Below are 19,279 nucleotides of genomic sequence, written 5' to 3'. Positions count from 1 at the left end.
AATTGCTTTAGAGCCTTAAATAAATATACACTTTGTATTGATTTAAGTTCCTCAGGTAGTTTATTATATATTCTAAGGCCCAAGCAGTCAGGAGAGTTAGCTGTTTGTTATTTTTATTCGAGCAAATTACAAATGAAAATCCATATTTTGTCGCATATGTACAGACACAATTCGAATATAACAGGGCCAAGTTAAAATTTTTAAGCTTTTAAATATTTCCCTGCATGAATAATATCTAGGATCTCCCATTATAGATCTTAGCAGCCTTTTCTGAGCAATAAAAACCTGAGTAGTAAATGTGGAGTTACCCCAGAAACAGAGACCGTATCTCAAGCGACATTCAACTTGTGCGTAGTATAAACAGCGAAGTTGTTCGATACTTAAAAGCGATTTCAAATTACGAAATAGATACGTTAGAGAGGAGAGTTTCTTCGTTAGTATATCACAGTGAGCATGCCATTAAAAACGTTTATCTATATAAAGACCTACCTAAACTTCACTACTTCAGAGTCATACTTAACGCGTGTTATCAATGGTAAAATCTAAAGTATTGCAATTTTTTTGTTATTAAATTACTAAATAGCTTTCAGACTGAAATTTGTCTTTGGAGGGTGGTAGAGAAAGATCTACTCTCGGGTCTTAAAGGTAGGTAATCAATTTAAATAAATATAGTAACTTTTGATTTTCAAATTAGTACGTTTATCTCGCTGTTAAATTAATAAAATCGTATAAAACGTTCCCTACCTTCCAACGTCTGAAGTATGTTTTAGAAGTTAAATTGTAAATGGTTATTTATTAATAAAATTGTACATCTTATAAAAAAAAATACTGGTGGCGCCAGCCTCTTCCATGGTTCCATTTTAATCAATATTTTGAATTTTTCATTAAGAATACTTTTTTAATTTTAATTTTACCAACTATCACTCAGGTATATTGTAGTATCTGCCCTAGCATCTGTTTAGTTGCTAGGATAGGCTACTACACAATAATAAATATTTCCTATTACTAATTGCTTATAAACAATAGTGTCCTATACTTAGACGTTGTCATAAATGAAGATTGCTATATACCTTAAATGTACACAAAAAAAGTCTAAACTGATCCCCACTTCGTGTAAACTTTTTCCACAAATTTTGACCACGATACACCCTATAGAACTTTAGTTATGCAGGGTGTTTTTGAAATAAGTGCATTCCTTGAAAAGGGTGCTAGAGAGCACGAAAATGTGCAATTTTTATTAAGCAACTGATGGTCTAAAACCTTACGTTTTATATTGAAAAAAAAATTCATATGAAGGTTTAAAAATATTTAAAGCCATCCCTGGTGCGGCCTTTTCAAGGAACACACTTATTTCTGAAACACCTTGTATATCAAAGCTCTTATTGTATCAAGATATGTTAAAAATCCAAACCGGTTAGCTCATTATCTAGATAGCTATTGGTGACAATCTGACAGCATTGAGGAAGTTTGTCGATATTACAGTTTCAGATTAATGTAAATTAAGCGTTACTTGCGAAATTGGAATCTAACTTTTGGGGGCAATTAATTACTGTTAATAATGTCATTCTATTCCTACAGTAAATAACTCTATCTGCTTGTGCAATTAAATAACGAAATTGTCTCGAAAAGTTAAAGCGACTAATTACACTTTGAGAGTCGATGTTAGGTGTGTATTTTCTTTGCTACTTTTTCATGCTACGAGATTAATAATACCATATCATAATTATTACTTCCTTGTTATTCCTTAAGATACATTTAATGCTTCAGATAGAGAAAAAATAGCCATAAGATTGTTAAATTTTTGTATTTCCTTGTATTTCAGCGATACCTAAAAAAAAGATAGGGTCACTCAAAGGGTTGATTTTATGTATTTAGTTTTGCATAACTACAAATGCCGCACACTGAGAAAGTATAAGTATGTATAATTTTTCAATACAATCATAAAATTTTTGTGTAAAATTTCTAGTGTGTGTAATCATTGGTTACAATAAGTAAAGTAGATCTTAAATAGTAAGCTACAATTTGGATAGCTGTGTGTAACTGTTAGTATAAAGACAATGGTTATTATTGATGTTTCTCATACTTTTCAATAACTTTAATTTTTTTTAATTTCAAATTTGCAACCTAGAATTTTTTTTTATTTTTTAGCAATAGTTGCAAAATAAATATACGACGCACGAGCGTGATATAGTTATATATTATTACATATTCGGAAAGTATATGAAAAAAGCTTTAAGTTCAAATAAAATCGTCAAGATTCGTTGAAAAACAACGGAGTTACAGATTGTCAAAGTTGACGGCCTATTATGAAACAAATTAGGTTGGTAACGGCAAAAAAATACTGCCATAACCGGCAACTCGAGTACTTTCCCAGATAAAAATATTTTATTTGTGGAAGTATGTTAAGTGCATAAGAAATATTGTCAAAAGTCAGCGGGTCGCTTGATTTTCGGCGAGCTGTAGCGCGGCGGAAGGGTGGGGGAAGCGAACGACAGCGAGTCCGAAGAAAATGACCATAATTATTCATAGTTCTGCCGTTAGCGAAATTCGCTTGAAAATAATATATTTGACAGTCTGTAACTCCGTGGTTTTTCAACTAATCTTGACGATTTTTTTGCAGCTAAGTTGTTACTTTTATCTCCAGCATTTTTTATTCTATTTGATTGTTTTTACGAATTATTTCAATAAAATTGGTCAAGTTGTAAATAACTCTTAATTCATATTCATCGTATGTGTATATCTATATCGAAAAATACATACATGTGTAACATGTGGTATATCTTATCGTAGTAAACACTCATTAAGAATTGGCAGGTACAATGACTTAAAGATCAAACTAAAATTACAGTCAACTAACAAAATCAGTGACTACTAGCTTAAATAATGTAATATGGGTCGGATGATAACGTAGACATCTAAAAAATATTTGTTTGTACCCAAACCGTTCATTTAACCAATATTCGATAAGAGGCCCAAAAACTTCCAAATGGTATCACCTATCAAATAAAAAATAGTTGCCCGAAAGAGGAAACATTTATGAACGCTTATTATCACAATACATCAATTTTGTACGAGTTGTGAGTTTTAAAAAACACTCTGTATAACACCAAAATTTGTAGATTGAAAGCAAAAGTACACACCCCAGAAATAATCAAAATCGGATAATACATATTCGAGTCATTTACAAAATTCAAAAACATTTCACGAATTTTGAGGCAATCTGGCGGCTAAACGAAGCGATTTCGGATGTAGATGAATTAGCCTAAATCTGCCTATTTTGAGTCCACAAATCTGTGGTCTTGGTACACATTATTCTGGAACACCCTGTATATTTTTTTGATCTGACAAGAAAATTTCCAAACCATTTATTTTTACCGTATATGTTGAATGAAATTTTCAAATTTTTTAAATATTTGTTTGAAAATCTTATAAGTTTTTTCCTATGCATATATATGACATCGGCAAATAGCAAAAAATATATAATTTTGTTTGAAAAGTTCTAAGATAAATAATTATGTACTTACAGGAACATAACATTGATTAGAACATACTTTAAAACTACATCCATACATGTCTTTTCACATTTCATTTCAACATTTTATTATACACCATTAAAATATAATTCTAATTACTGACGTTTCTACTCTAAAGAAGGTGAAATGTTTACTATATTAATTATAATATATTGCATCCTTCTTTTATATTACGTATTACAGTATGCAATTTCAGTAATAAAAGGTTGGTAATAAAATAATCACTGCCACTACATATTTTAAAACATTCTAATTCACAAAGTGGAATAGTAATATATTAACGTGCTCTCAGTGTGTCTAGTAAATAATGGAATTACTCTTTAATTACTGTAGCTGAAAACTACAAAATGTAATTTGTTTGTCTGGCGACATTACTCTTCTCGTGAAACATTAATCTGATAGTATTTCGAATGAGATTTTGAATAATTACCAGAGGTACAATTTAAGTACCGAAAAAGTAATATATTTTTAATAAACGTACTTTTTCTTTATTTATGCAGGGTGTTTCTGAATTAAGTGTATTCCTTGAAACTGGTGATTGAGGGCACGAAAGTGAGCAACTTTTTTGAAGCAACTAATGGTCTAAAACATTACTTTTTGAATTGAAAACAATTTTTTTCACATGAAGGTTTAAACAAAGCCATCTCTGGTGCGGCAGATATCTGTATCTTTGATATCGAAATTGTCGCACACCGCAATCAAAACGCTGATGGCGGTTTTGTCGGTTTAAATTTCATGTTTGAAAATGCTGTAATTTATTCAAATCTCGTTTAAAAGTAACACAAAAATTAAACGAATAAACAAATTGCTTGCCAATAGAGGATATGCTCTACAAAAATTGTTCAAAGTTATTTCCATGTGATAATAAACATGCTTTCAAACGGCGGTCAGCATTAAAGGTAAGGGCAGACACAGGTGCTTTCGCTGCGCTGCAGCCCGAAAAACTGCGCAACTCCAATCAATCTTCCTTTGAATATATATACAACCTACAAAGTAGCACATGCAGCATGGTTGCATGAAATATTTTCGTATCTCCAGGTGCTATAAATGTAGCCTGGTGTGAACAGAATTTATAGGAGTTGCAGCCGCTGCAAATAATATCAAATCGGTTGAAACTTTTGCAGCAGGTTACGCGTACATTTATCGTGATACGGTGTCGCATAGATGTGGTGTGTGATGTGTGGTACTATCTAGTATCTATTTGCATCGTAAAGTACGTATATCTACGTAGGAAACCATTATATTTTGAAAGTCAGGTTTATGTGATTTTGCCAAATTATAAGGTGTCACTTTCCCTAACAAGAAATCAGAATCAGTTGCTGCCTTTCATAGAAAATTTTTATAAAATAATTCATCTCCACGTAATTTTCGAAGTAAGTGATTCATAACTCACCCTTCACCCTTCACCTTTCTTCACCCAAATTCTCTTTTTTGGCTGACGTTTACGTCTTCTTCGTTTCAATAATACAGTCACAGACAAACTATCGCTAGTTTGATCACGAGCACTCATATTGCAGAATTTACCTAGGCGTTTTTCGTATCTAATGCATAGTTTGACAACGACACGAATCCGACAACGGCACCAAACAAACTGGTAGTAGGTAAAGCACTTCAAATGCTGCAGCTGTACTGCGTGATGCTGTACTGCGTGTGAACAGTTTCGCAGTATTTTATTACACTTGCAGTTTTAACGGGTAGCTGCAGTATGATGATACGTGTGAATGCAATACGAAACTTTTGCAGCCGACGCAACTCATAAATTGCGCAGCAAAAGTAGCTGTGTCTGCTCTTACCTTTAGTTCGTATGCAGCAAAAATACGCTATTGAAGATCTGCCGCATTGACAATAAGCGTTAGGTACACATTTTGTTTCATACACCCCCAAACAGAAAAATTCAGAGGATTCATATCCAGACTTGGTGCCGGTCAACGTATGAACCAAAAATTCCCAAACTGCACGAGAAACATGTGGAGAGGCACCATCGCGCACGAAGAACATTTGAACACGGGTTTGTAAAGGGACGTCTTCCAACAAATCCGGTTAGGCGTTTGTTAAAAACTAAATAAGCAGCACCATTTACACGTGCAGATAATACTATCGGACCGAGATCTTTGTATAACGTGAGAATTTGCATTACACCAATAGTGAATGTTGTGCTACTTGATGTCGAAACCACTGACAAAATTCCACACGGGGATGAAAATCATTGTTATTTAATAACTTAACCCTTTGAACATGATTGGGTGTAATAATTATTTTTCCCTCAACGAGATTTCTGATGTTTTCTTTGTTGACAAAAACATGTTGCAGCCTTTCCGTTTAATATTTTTTTGTTGCTGCAAACCTCCAGTTGCTTAAATAGAAGTCCCAATTTAAATTGAAATATTAATTATAAATTGTACACCAAACATAAATTTTGGAAAGATATACAATAAGTTACACTCTGATATAAGAGTTCCTAAAAACTTCGCTGCCCCTTGGGAGAAGATAAGGCCCGCGGGCCACAGGTCTAGACCACTGCACCACTGCTCTAGACTTACCCAACTCGACTATATAGGCCTAATGACACTCACTATAAGAGAGGTGTGATAAAGTCTCAAACGGGTCTTTTGAAACGACCTCAGCCGCGACGAAGCAATTGCAGAGTCACCACTGAAGATGCTGACAATGAAGAACCTCGAAATGTTTGGAAGCATTGTATGCGACCAGTTACAAAGGACTCTACAGAATGCTTCAGGGGACCACCATTGACTGAAGATCGGATCTATCCGTAGCTGTCTTAGAACTAACAGCAAAGACCGAAATCAATATGAGGGCGAAACTGTTGGTTCCGATAGGGGATCCACCTCCATAGAGCTTAGTCGAAGAACAACAAGAGCAAGTCAAAGTTTCCTAAGAGAGGTTAAGAAAGTGCACTGTAATTTAACTGGCGGCGACCAGGTACATATACCGAGGCCTAATAACCACATTTTCTGAATATCACAGAAAATGTTTGGTACATATAGTACAGTGCTATTTTTTTAAAACCTGACAGGTCAACTTTTTTATTTGAAGTGATGGACTAGTACTTCCTAATGCAAAGTTGTAGGAAATAAATTGATTAAGAAAAATTTACAAATTATTCTTTCCGGTGTTGCCAGATTTCTGCAGTAGCTACAAAAACGATATTTTTTTAAATGGCAACACCGTGTTTTTTTAACATAATATGACAAACCTTCAAATTCTAAATGCAAAATGTTATGTCACATTTTCTTATTGGAGTAACCGTTTTCAAATAATCAGCAAAAATAACGAAAATAATCTGCAGTAGGCAGGAACTAAAAGAAGCTAAAACAACAAGTAGGCCTTGGATATTAAACAAAAATTGTGTTGTTTGAAAGGAGTTATCATTATTGTATTGTCATTGTTATATTTGAAAGCTGTTGTATTTGAATGTGTATAAAAATAACGTTTTAATTCAGTTGCTAAGATGAATCAGTTATTTAATCAAAGTTGAATTAATGTTCTTCATGTTAATGGCTTAAGTATACGCAATGCGTGCTCTGAATTCCACGCAAGACATCCCGATAAGCCTTTTCCAAATCTGGAGTTTATAAGAACTAACTTAGTAAAACTGAAAACAACTGGTAGGATCTGCAAAAGGCTGAAAATTATATAAAAAAAAAATTGATTCGCTTATACAGGGTGATTCAGTCATAATGTCATTAATTTTAAGAGCAGATAGAGAAAAATGAGTATAATACGATGGCGTGATTAAAAAAAAATTAAATGCATATTTAAGCTGAAAAAAAATATTTTCAAATCATTATTTAACCCCCTTTTCAGGCTGTTACTGACTGGCTGACGTCAGCCGGCTACGATATGAATAAAGCGACCTAGATGCAATGTTGCCATATTTATATAGTTTCGCACATATAAAGACAACAAATAAACGGTTTCCTCACGTCAGCCAATAATAATTTAAAATGCTATAAATTATTTTTTTATTTATGCAATCAACATATTAAATTGTTATTGTTACCCAGCAAGAACCTCGAGGAGGTCTGAGCATGACTTGCCAAAAATCATTTTTTATTAACATCATAGTGATAATTTTTTAATTTGCTGTAAGCCTTCTACTAAAAATTGAAAGTAACGCGGCCCATTCAGATGTACAGGTAGAAAATGCGGCCCAATTAAACGATCGCCATATACTCCTGTCCATACATTGACACCCAACCTCCTCTGAAAGCTAAACCGACGAGTAGTGTGCGGGTTTTCATCTGACCAAATGTGACTATTATGGCTGCAAAGAAATTAGCTCTGTTTCACTTTAAATAAAATTTAATATTGAAATTACAAAACCCCAAGAGTTCAAATAATTTAAATTTCATTTCATAACCATTTCAATTTCATTACAGAAATAATGACATAAAAAACCAACACTCACTAGATAAATTATAAAGAGAGGGTGAAATGTATGTAGTATTTAAATATTGACTGTAAGTAATAGAAGATAAAAATACAATCGGACGGAGACAAATAAACAACTCGGTACGTGTTTCCGACCTAGGCTAACCTGTGTCGAGGTCAATAACCTTCTAATTTGCACGTGCACTTTAGTCTAGGAGCCAGACAGGGTTCCGTTGCCAACCAGAGTGCCACGGCTGCAAACAACTTATTCTAAAGTATTTTGACCTCCTGAATCCAAAAAACTTGGTCGCAAAGCCTGAAAGTGGTCAGTTTAATTGTTATCAACAAATTAAATGTTTAAATGGCTGTAAAAAGTTTATTTTTATAGCTAGTACACGGAACCTGATCTGGCTCCTAGACTAATACGAACTGTAGTAGGATCGTATTCCATGCAAAGTAGAGCAAAAAGTTGTCGGTCTTTTATCAAAGGAAAATCGTGTCATCAAATTGAATGTAATGAATAGGGATGATTGTTTTCGAATGTACGGTTATTACAATTTATCATTTTTAATATTATTAACGTTTTGACGTTTTATAATTTATTATGTTAAATAATACACAGTTTTAGTATTTTAGTTTATTATTCAATATGCAGTTGCGTATAACCAAAGTTTACATAATAAATGTAAACTTTAGTGTAAATCTAAACTTTGGTGTAACCTAGGTATTGTTTTTGAGAAGACAATACTTATGTTTTTTACCTGTTTAAAATGTCAGCACGAGTAAAATATCATTCATCCGTCCAGAGCACTTTGTTAATAAAGTTCTGCTGCACTTCGATTCAGGAACCAATTGCAAAATTCAAGACGATTGGGGAAATCAGCTGCTTCTAAAGCTTGAACTTTTTGAAAATGTGTTATGTTAACTCCATTGCGGAAAAAATGCGGGAGATATGGAGGGTGGTAGATTAGAATAAACGCTTTCAATTGTTAGGTAATGGTTTTGTAACCATGTGTAGTGTATTTTGTATATTCGGGTATTTAGTGTGCCGATTTTTTTTATTTGATAAAATTCAGTGTGCCTACAAACCTCTGCTTTATTTATTTTCTTTTAACGAAAGTTGACTTCGAGAAGTAAGGCTTGTTCAAACATTTTGCACTAAGTTAATTCAATTATTAAAATTAGTTATAATAAAATGCAGAATGATTCTTTATTTACTTGCATTTTATTGGTTTCGTACATATGTATCCGTATACTAAAGCGGCAAAATTAATTGTGATTATGATGTGAACTTGGCAACGCTGTTCGCCTCAGCTGACGGTTTGTTCGTGACATTACGTTACAAAATTTTCCGAGCATCCGGGCATCTGGCAGGGCCGCCTTCTTAGTGGGAGTTATGGGTTGATTTCCTTCATTTTTAAAAGTCGAGTAAAAATTTTTTTTCCGATTTTCTGTCTTTATTAAGCCTTCCGAATACGTGATTAAAATTAATGACATTATGACTGAATCACCCTGTATACGCGTATAAAATTAGAAGTAAACATTCGCTAAGCCGTTTTACAAATACATCAGCTGGTAGCAGAAATACGGCTGTCAGTACAATTAAGAGCTTTAGAATTTTGAGGCCACTGAGTCTTCTGCAAATTCGATTAATATTTTTCATTACCAACTGAACTCTAAATAAATAGATCTCTTGAATTTTGTTCGAAAAACAAGCTTTTTTAAAGTTTGAATTGTTTAATTTTAAAATAAGCTTACCATATGGCTATAATTCGTATGTAAGTCTAACTATTTGTCCGACAAAAACGATTTATGAAATTTTTTTATTAGAAATACAATTTTCCAAAGCAATACCAAAAGTCTAAAAAAGATCATTAGCGTAGAAATGTTGAGATTCTTTTAGGGGCCTTTATAAAATAGAATATTATACATGAATGTTTTTTTAATTTTTGGCGTATTACATAGTATTTAAACAGTAATATCTCTTAAAAAAAAACTACATTTGAAGAATAAATAATTTTTCATCTATTTTCGATTGACGTCACTTATGGGTGTCCTAAAACTCAAGTAAGATTTAAATTTTAGGCCATTTGCACGGTAAAGGGTAATCAATTTAAAAAAAAAGAATCATGACAGCTGACAGTTCAAGATTATCAAAAATGGAGGTCCACACCAAAGTACAACGCGTTTTCTTAGTTCAGCAATATTTTAAAAATAATGAAGGTTTGGCAGCTACAGTTCGCAATTTTCGTACAAAAATATGATCAGAATGGTGATTTAACTTCATCAAGTGGAAAGAGATTAATTGAAAAATTCAGGGAGACTAGATCAATTAGTGTTTTAAACACTCTTCAACAAGTCGTTCAACACGAAACATCGAAACAGTTCGGGGAAGTGTTGCTGAGATTCAGGAACATCAATTGGGCATCGTGGTCAAGAATTGAACATTTCGAGAAGCTCTCTACAGCCTATTCTCATGAAAGATTTGCATATTCATGCTTACAAAGTTCAGTTGATTCAAGAACTGGATTCTACTGATCACGCATAGCGAAGAAAGTTCGTGGAATTGATTATGGAACAGTAAGTGGATGCTGATTTTTCGAACAAAATCATTTTCAGCGATGAGGCTCATTTTCATCTTGATGGTTTCGTTAATCGACAAAATTGATGGGTTTGAGGTTCAGAAAATCCATCAGTGATGGTTGACAAATCCGTCCACAACGTGTTACTATTTTGTGCGGATTTTGGGGTCCTATCAGACTATTCCTCATCGAAAATGGGACTGGTCAGGCAATAACAGTCAATGATGCTCGCTATCGCGACATGATAATCCTGTTTTTTTCGTCTAAATTATATAAAAATATGAATGTAGACGGCATGTGGTTTCAACAAGACGGTACTATATATGTCATACGAGAAACAGTTCAATTACTGCATGAGTCATTTAGTGGTCGTGTAATTTTTGTTGACTTGAATTGGTCGCCCAAATCATGTGATTTAACGCCGTTAGACTTTTTTTTTTTTGAGTTTTTTTTGAAGTTTATGCCAACAAGTCTACAACCACCCACGCCTTGAAGGAGAAAATTGAAATTCAGTCGCATTTATGCAAAACGGTTGTGAAAAATTTTGACAAAAGACTGTATGTGTGCTAACAAAGCCGTGGAGGTCATTTACCCGATACCTGTGCTGTAAATAACCCTATACTGTATGTTTTATGAATCAATAAAAGATTTCTAATTTTTAAATTTTCCTATGTTTTCTACCAAAATTACCTATTACGTGATTTTGGGGCAACCTTTATATATTTTAAAAACTCAGAACTGTACAATGACTCCTTGGTAGTCAAAAGCACTATTTGAATTTACAGAATACTCGGTGACGTTACTAATGGTTCTGGGCCCGTCATTTCAAGTCAAGAATTTTTGCTTTTAATTAGATGAACCAGTTACCAATTTCAATATCCAATGTTTCGAAAACGTATTTTGCGAAACATGAAACTTCTTGCTTAAAATAAATTATTCTATCACCTGGGTTAACCATGGAGAATCCTGTATATCGGCTATTGATGATATCAAGATATCATTTACTTTATTAAATTCGATAAGGAAACAGGAAACTTTTGTCTGAATAATAACTGGAATACTCATGGAATGGTTCTACTTGCGGTAACGTGGAATTATGAAATTCAGATACATAAACAAAATGTAAATATTTCTTGAAAGTTAAAAAAAACTCTTGTGGCAATTACCGAGAAAATAAAAAATGTTTAGAGCTATAATATCCATATAATATCTGCGATCACAAGTTAAATTAGCTTCATTTCATGTGAATTATCTTTCGCATAATCAGAAATGTGGCAATACATACAATTAATAGGGCTTAGAAAAATTGTTGCAGTTGCAGGAAAGAGATAATGTAGTGATAAGTTTATTAATGAACAACGAAAAATAAAAGCAAAATTAATAAATATCACGTGCATGCCTCCGATGAAAATTAATATATCGGTTATATTAGATTAGATAATGTAAAGTATTTGGAAATATGTAGGAATTAAAATTATTATTAATAAAAGAAATGATTACAAGTTGACAGTAGATTAGTTGTACTTATGTGTTTTGCAATAACAAAAATCGGACAGAAACAGCAACATGTTTTTATCTACTAAACAATTACATATTCATATTTTCCAAGGATACTCTGGATAGGAAAATACAATTTTTAAATCAATTCTTTATACAAATACTAGCGGAATCAATTAAAATACATATTTAGTTATTTTTAATATAAGACCACAAAAAAATATGCTCGTAAGGGAAGAAGTAGTTGAAAATCAAGTCTTTTGAAACAATTACGAGTGTCGATGAATTTCAATTTTTAAAACCTGAATGTTGCTTTAATACAACTGAAACATTTACTCATTTATTAATAACACCAAATTACTAAAAACCTATAGAAATTAATTAATATTAATGCTCAAAAAAATTTAATTCAGTCAAAGAATATGCGTGCGTGATTGGAACCACAACTAATTTACTGGTGTCTCTATGGAATTATATGAGAACGGTTCTATTTTTCAACTCGAATCGTTTTCATTTATTACAATGATGCTCCCCAAGAGCACCGCTCCTTGTTTATTGATATTGAAAAGATACACACAAAAAGTAGTAAATGCTATAAAGTGTTGGCTGGATCACTAAAACAGTATTAAATTTTTTTGTTCTCCAGATTATGAAATTCATATCAATACGACAACGGTTGACTTTTCACATTATTTAATTTTCGATAGGTTTATGCGAAAAGGAGTTACAAACTATGTGCTCTCTTAGTTTGTGGAAGTAAATTTATTTACTGAGAAATTTTATTGAAAAAAACTTTTGTTCTCAATTAAAACGCATGATAAGTAGGATGCATATTTTATATCCGAACAAAATATTTTTAAGATATTTAAAAATAAACTTTCTGGCCTTATAAAGTACCTCATTTCATGTTCATATTAATTTCAGTTTGATACAACAGAAGTTTCTTTTGGTCATCAGCCTCAAAAATATCGTAATGATTCAACAATAGTTTCCGTTTATCTTTAATCTCTCAGGTAAGTAATCAACATTATATTCTGGATTCGAGTACTATTTGAATGCAGGACGCAGGATTTACATAATTATAGATACTTTTTTAATAGAGTATTCAGTAATTTTTCAGTACTCATACCCAGCTCTGCTAACGACTAGCGGCAGGCACAATAGGTCACAATCAGGGCTTCATAGGCCCAGGCCTAGAGGCGCCACTCTGCTGGGGGCGCCTTTTCTTTTCATCTTAAATTTTATATCGGTAAGTTACTAATTGATTGCGCGAGCTTTTTTTTGGAGGGCTTCATAGAGCAAAGGATGCATAATACTTAAGGAGAACAATAAAGCGTCTATACCAGCTTAGATATACGATTCTATAATTGGGACGGCAATATCATAGAGGGCCTAAGGCGCCTTCGCAATCAAAACCGGTCACAATACCGGAATATATCGTATGGTTTACTGCGATGCGCCTCTTTCTTCAACACAAAAAACAACATAGACAAAAGATTAAGGCTCTCTCAACTGTGGGAGAGTCCTTATATTCGCTATGTTCCTATTTATTTTTTATTTCTAAGGAACTGCAAGAAATTTTTAAATGGGAAATGTGGTATAAATGTATTTGGTATGGTAACGTTTATTTAAAAATTATACATTTTTAGAATACCCAGCAAACATAGCCAACATCGCTAATATAGCATTATATGTGACGACGTAAACTTATAACAATATAGTTAATTTGAATATAGAAAGCGAATATATTGAGATAAAATAAAAGTATTGATAGAAATTTAGTTTAAATTAAGATTTTACTTGACTAAGACAATGTGAAGAGAGAAGGTTGAAATAATTATTGTAAAACTTAAAAAAAAATTAGTAAAAAGAAAAATTGTTAGTATTAAATAGGGTATGTTGAATTATTATCGGATAGTCGTATTACTAGAGCAGAATATAAATATCAAAGATTTAAGTAGGTATAGAAAACATTATCATTTTAGTCAAATAGCGTACATGCCAAGATATCGTTGGAAAAACATAATCAAAATTAATTAGTAACAGCAAGGGACATGTAGCAAAAGAAAGCTAAAATAGTTTTGCTTTTGGATTGTGTTTATTTGATGTCTACATTTTTTTTTCATTAAGTAGAAAAAATGATTTCGGCCAAGTGGCCGCCGCCAGAATTGATGACCATACGTGCCCGATTTATGACATTTTCCATCACTTCCAGAACTTCCGGCGATAGGTTTCCGCATTCCTGAAGGATATTCTCTTTGAGGACTTCAAGAATCTGAGGCTTGTTGACATAGACTCGTAACTTCAAGAAACCCCACAAAAAGAAGTCTAGATCGGTTAAATCGGGCGATCTTGCCGGCCTGTGCAAATCACCAAAACGAGACATTAGGCGACCCGGAAATACAGCCCTCAGAATTTCGGTTGTGGGTCGTGCAGTATGCGCCGTTGTTCCATCCTGTTGAAACCACATGTTCTCCAGTCCCAATTCGTCCAGTTAAGGTAGGAGAAAGTCGTTTAGCATGGCTCTGTAGCGCTCGCCGTTCACAGTAGTCGTTTGGCCCGCGGCGTTTTCGAAAACACAAGGCTCGATGACGCCTCCAGCGTAAACACCACACCATACAGAACGGGTGTGATGGCTCTTTGTGTGTTATACGCGGTGCTCCAGAAGTGATAATTCTGCTTATTCACGTATCCACAGAGATGGAAATGGATCTCGTCGCTCATGCTGATTTTCGATGAAAAGTTATCTTCCTCGTGGTCGAGATTCAGGATGGCTTGAGCGTAGGTTACACGCGCTTGGCGGTCAACGGCTAGCAGCTGATGCACTGTCTACACTTTGTAAGGGAACATCTTCAAATCTTTCAACAAAATTCTCTGTAAAGACCGCCAATTGATGCCTAATCGTGTGGCATGTCATCTGGTCGATACTTCGGGGTCCTCTGCGACATCTTCAGCCACAGCCGCGATATTCTCAGCAGAACGGCTGCTCTGGGGCCGCCCAGACCTGACAGCATCTCGTGTTGTCCCATACTCTTCTAGGCGAGCAGCTAAACGCCGTAGTATTTGCCCAGTTGGTGTCGGACGACCGGGAAATCTACGTCTAAATTCACGCTGCGCCAACACCCCCAACGAATTATTACGCAAAAAAATTGAAACAATTATTCCACGTTCTTGAGGAGTATAGCGATTCATGTCTTATTGACATGTATTTTGTATCTGTTTACTTCACAAATGTCAAAGCAGAACTGACATTTATCGCCATTTGCAAAAATTATAGCATCTTCCGATAGGGGTGATGACTTTTGCGCCACCTAGTATAAGTTAAAATTTTTGTAAATAAACTGGAATGTGATTGTAAAGTTGTAAATTATACAAGTGAAGTGAAGTGAAGTGGAAAAAGAAAACGGAATTTTAGCCCAGTCATTATAGACATGAAAGAGCCTGTTTCGGGAAAAAAATACTATTAGAAGTTTCTCTGCGGAATATTGTTTGGAAACCTGTTATAAATAAAATATCAAAAAATCAACTCGAGGCTAGTTGGGAAGCTTTGTTTTAACAGTGGTCAAAGTTATGGGAAGGTAGTTTTTTGACTCACGTAAAAAAACTATTATTCATAGCGAAAAAAAGTTTATACAAAAAGGTAGGTATTAAATAAGCCTATAAAATGAGAAAAGTCCGAATAAATTCCGATAATTTGTTTATGCACAAGAGCTCAAAACGAGCGATAAACGATAATTTCCTCTTTAATGTGTGTTTTTCGGACGAGTGTACGTTCTTCTTGAATGGTTTAGTGAATCGCCATAATTGTCGTTACTGGGCTGACACCAATCCAAGGATTTTCCATGAGACACACTCCCAACACCCCCAGAAGTTGAATGTATGGGTAGGTATTTTTNAAGTATCAGATATCAAATTGAAATTTTTGCACATAATATATACAGGGGATTTCAAAACTATATTGGTCTTAACCGCTTGACAGTAAAATGTAACATTTGGAACTTATTCTAGGAATTTGAAAATAAAACTGTTGCAATAACGAGGGACAATCTAAATTGTTATGAAATATATTAAAAAGAATTTTTAATCTATTGATAATCCTACGCAACTCCAAAGAAGTAAAATTAAACATGTCAAGCAATACAGAATGATCGTATCCTCTTTCTGGATAAAAATTATCAATTTTCAAATATAAAAACTAGTTTTTTTATTTATAAAATCCTTCCTAATTCCCTATCTAAACTGAGCTACATTATTGCGAATTTCTTATTCTATAAACTCATAGTTTCTTGTTACCTATACTACAATTTTGTTGTTCTTTTGTCTATGTTTTCCCCGCTAGTAATGTCCTTCCTGTAATCTCTCTCCTGTCTCTTCTCCTTCCTTTCTTTCACTCGAACTCTTCTCTATTTTGTCTTGTTCTCCTTCTGTGTCCTACTCCATTCCGTTGACTGCCACTGTCTGAATCACCTCCCTGGCTCGTACTGTTCCTTTCCTTTTCTAAATGGCTACGACAATTCAAAATGATGTTTTACTAACCTGACAGTATTATGATTATATTGAGTTATCTGTCAATTTAGACTTCACCCTAATTTCCTTTCTGCCAAATAACTTCTTCTTTCCTATTTCCTGACTCTCACTGTTCTCTTCTTTCTTTATTGTTTTTTAAATGTCCCACAATAACTTTTGTGCTTGATTACTTTTCTTTAATACTCTTCTTCTCTTCAACACTTGTTTTTTTCTTGGTAGTTCTTATGATTTTCCTTTAATCTTCTATATTTTATTTCACTTCTTATTTTAAACTTCTTTTAATTGCTATGATTTGTATATCTTCTAATTCCTCTTTTTACTTCTTGATTCTCCTCACTATTTATTTATGTCTCCTTGATCACCACCTTTTTTTTATCATTTTCTTTCTAACCGCACTCTTATATCTAATTACAATGTTTATTAACATATCGTTTTCAATCTCAACCAATCAGATTATTCTATAATTTATACATTTTTAATTTACCATTTTTAATACCATTTTATTCTTTTTTTTTAACTACATTACATTATTTTGTGGACACTTTTTATTTCTTTAGACTGAGATTTCATTATAATTTTCATATCATTATGCAGTGTCATTTTTCATCCCGCTTTCACCCAAATTATGCTTACTATTTTGTCACCATATATCCAATATGTCATTACTTGTTGTATTTTAACTTAACTTCTATTAGATTTTATAATTAAAAACTCTTAATTCAATTTCTACCTGCTACACGTAGATAAGTGAGTTACATTTACGGGTGTAGGTTACTATTTTACACGTATTTGCATTTAAATTCAGACTATTATAAGTACACCAATTTGCTAACTCACATAATTGCATTTGTAACATTCTACTATCATCAGTGTCCTTAATTTTTGAAAATAACTTTAAATCATCTGCGAATAAAAGTTTCTCGTAGATTATTATATTAGCAATATCTTTTTTCTCATTAAAAATGTACATATCACACCATTAGATTTGACATTATTAACCATATTTAATTTATTTATTTCAGAAATAAAGCCAAATTACGTACATATGAATATTTAAAACTTGTCTGTTTTCAAAAATTGCGGACGTTATTGCCCAAAATTTTGAAAAATATGAAAGTAAAGAGTTCCTTTAGATTCAAATCCACATATTAGTTTCCTAGTAAAATAAAAATAAAGTATATGTTAATCAACCAAATAGAAAAACACTAAATATTGCTGCTAAGATGAATAAATCTTTAACAATTTATGCCAGAATCTACTTTATCTTAATTTCTTGTTAACTTGTATTATTTTCTTTGATACAGTTGCTATAAATTTTACTTACACCGCTTATCCTTTCAGAACGGTGATAAAAAGATCCACGAATAAAATTCTTAAGAACTTTGTGTGACTTAAAAGTTTCTTTTTGTATCAGTTGGCGAAACCCATAGTTGACGGTAACTTGCATAGATACCATTCAAACGCGCAATTTAATAGATTGATTTAATCACGATATTGTCATAAACATTGAGGCTTATGGTGCGGTGGCGAAGTAAACAACGTCAACAATTAATGACGTTGATTGTGCGATACTAGATCATAATGAAAATGAAAATGAAAGTGCGGTGGCGAAGTAAACAACGTCAACAATTAATGACGTTGATTGTGCGATACTAGATCATATATGTATATTGGCGGTGTTTATGATTGACTTGCTTTGATGTTGCAATAAAATATAATTAAATGCAGAACTATGTGAGTAAGTATGTACGTGAAAACCAATTCTTGCTTTAGTTATGTATAGGTATGATTATGTAAATAATAAAATTGATAAAATGCTATATGCCTGCTATTTGTGATCGGTGACATAAAAATTCAGTTTTATTATAATAAATGTTATAGGATAATTGACACCTACAGGTATCAATATGTTTAATTTTAAGAACATTTAATATAATATTATCTAATGACATCTTGATGAATACCTAAATCATTATATCAAGGATGTCAAACTCACTAACAAGTATCTAAATGTCTAAATATCTAAATAGTGCAACAGTGAAACTCTACGAAAAATTATGGATATTTTTTTGAGTTTAAAGAAACACTTTCATTTTCAAACATTTTTATGATATAATTTATCTTAACAGTTATTACAGAGAATTATTTATTAATAATTGTTATACACAGAATATCAATTTACGGTTATACAGCGGCATAAAATAATATATGGTATCTATAGATCAACTTTTATTTCACATAAATATGATCTTTTGTTTTATTTTGGGGAAATAAAAGTTTTTAATATTTTTCTAAAATACAATAGATTAAAATTATTGGATACTTTCGGTTAATCAATACTCTACGCCACTGAAATAGTCACAATTTGTTTAAACTATTTGTTATAGTCTGGCAGGAAGTAATACATAAATAAATTGTTATAGAGTATCTGACGTATTCTCACATTTGTTGTAAAAACGTAAATATAAACATACAGGGTGTTGGTACAAAATTTAAGGATGTGAAAGTAGAGCAAAAATTAGTAAAAAAGTTCCTATAAACATTGGTCCTCTGGAGCACCGTTACTATGCGATATGGCCCTCCAAAAGAGTCTTTACATTTGGATATTTTTTAAAATAACTTTTTTCTGATTAAGATAATGGAATGAAAATTGTAGGTAATAATCATACCACAAGAGTCTTTAACTATCATAAGTTTCAACAAAATCGTTATAAATAAGGATAGTTTTCTAACTACACATAACAGAAA

General features: G+C 32.7%; 1 pseudogene; it reads right to left on the bottom strand.

Moving 5' to 3' along the window:
• LOC111691411 overlaps nt 1-15,196 on the bottom strand; it is a 40,374-nt pseudogene extending 25,178 nt beyond the window's left edge.
• Between the last annotated feature and the right edge of the window lie 4,083 nt (nt 15,197-19,279).

Source organism: Anoplophora glabripennis, unplaced genomic scaffold (assembly GCF_000390285.2).
Source record: "Anoplophora glabripennis isolate ALB-LARVAE unplaced genomic scaffold, Agla_2.0 scaffold216, whole genome shotgun sequence".
In the NCBI taxonomy this organism is placed as follows: domain Eukaryota; kingdom Metazoa; phylum Arthropoda; class Insecta; order Coleoptera; family Cerambycidae; genus Anoplophora; species Anoplophora glabripennis.
Note: the sequence above shows the minus strand (reverse complement) of the source record. Positions and strands in the feature narration are given on the sequence as shown.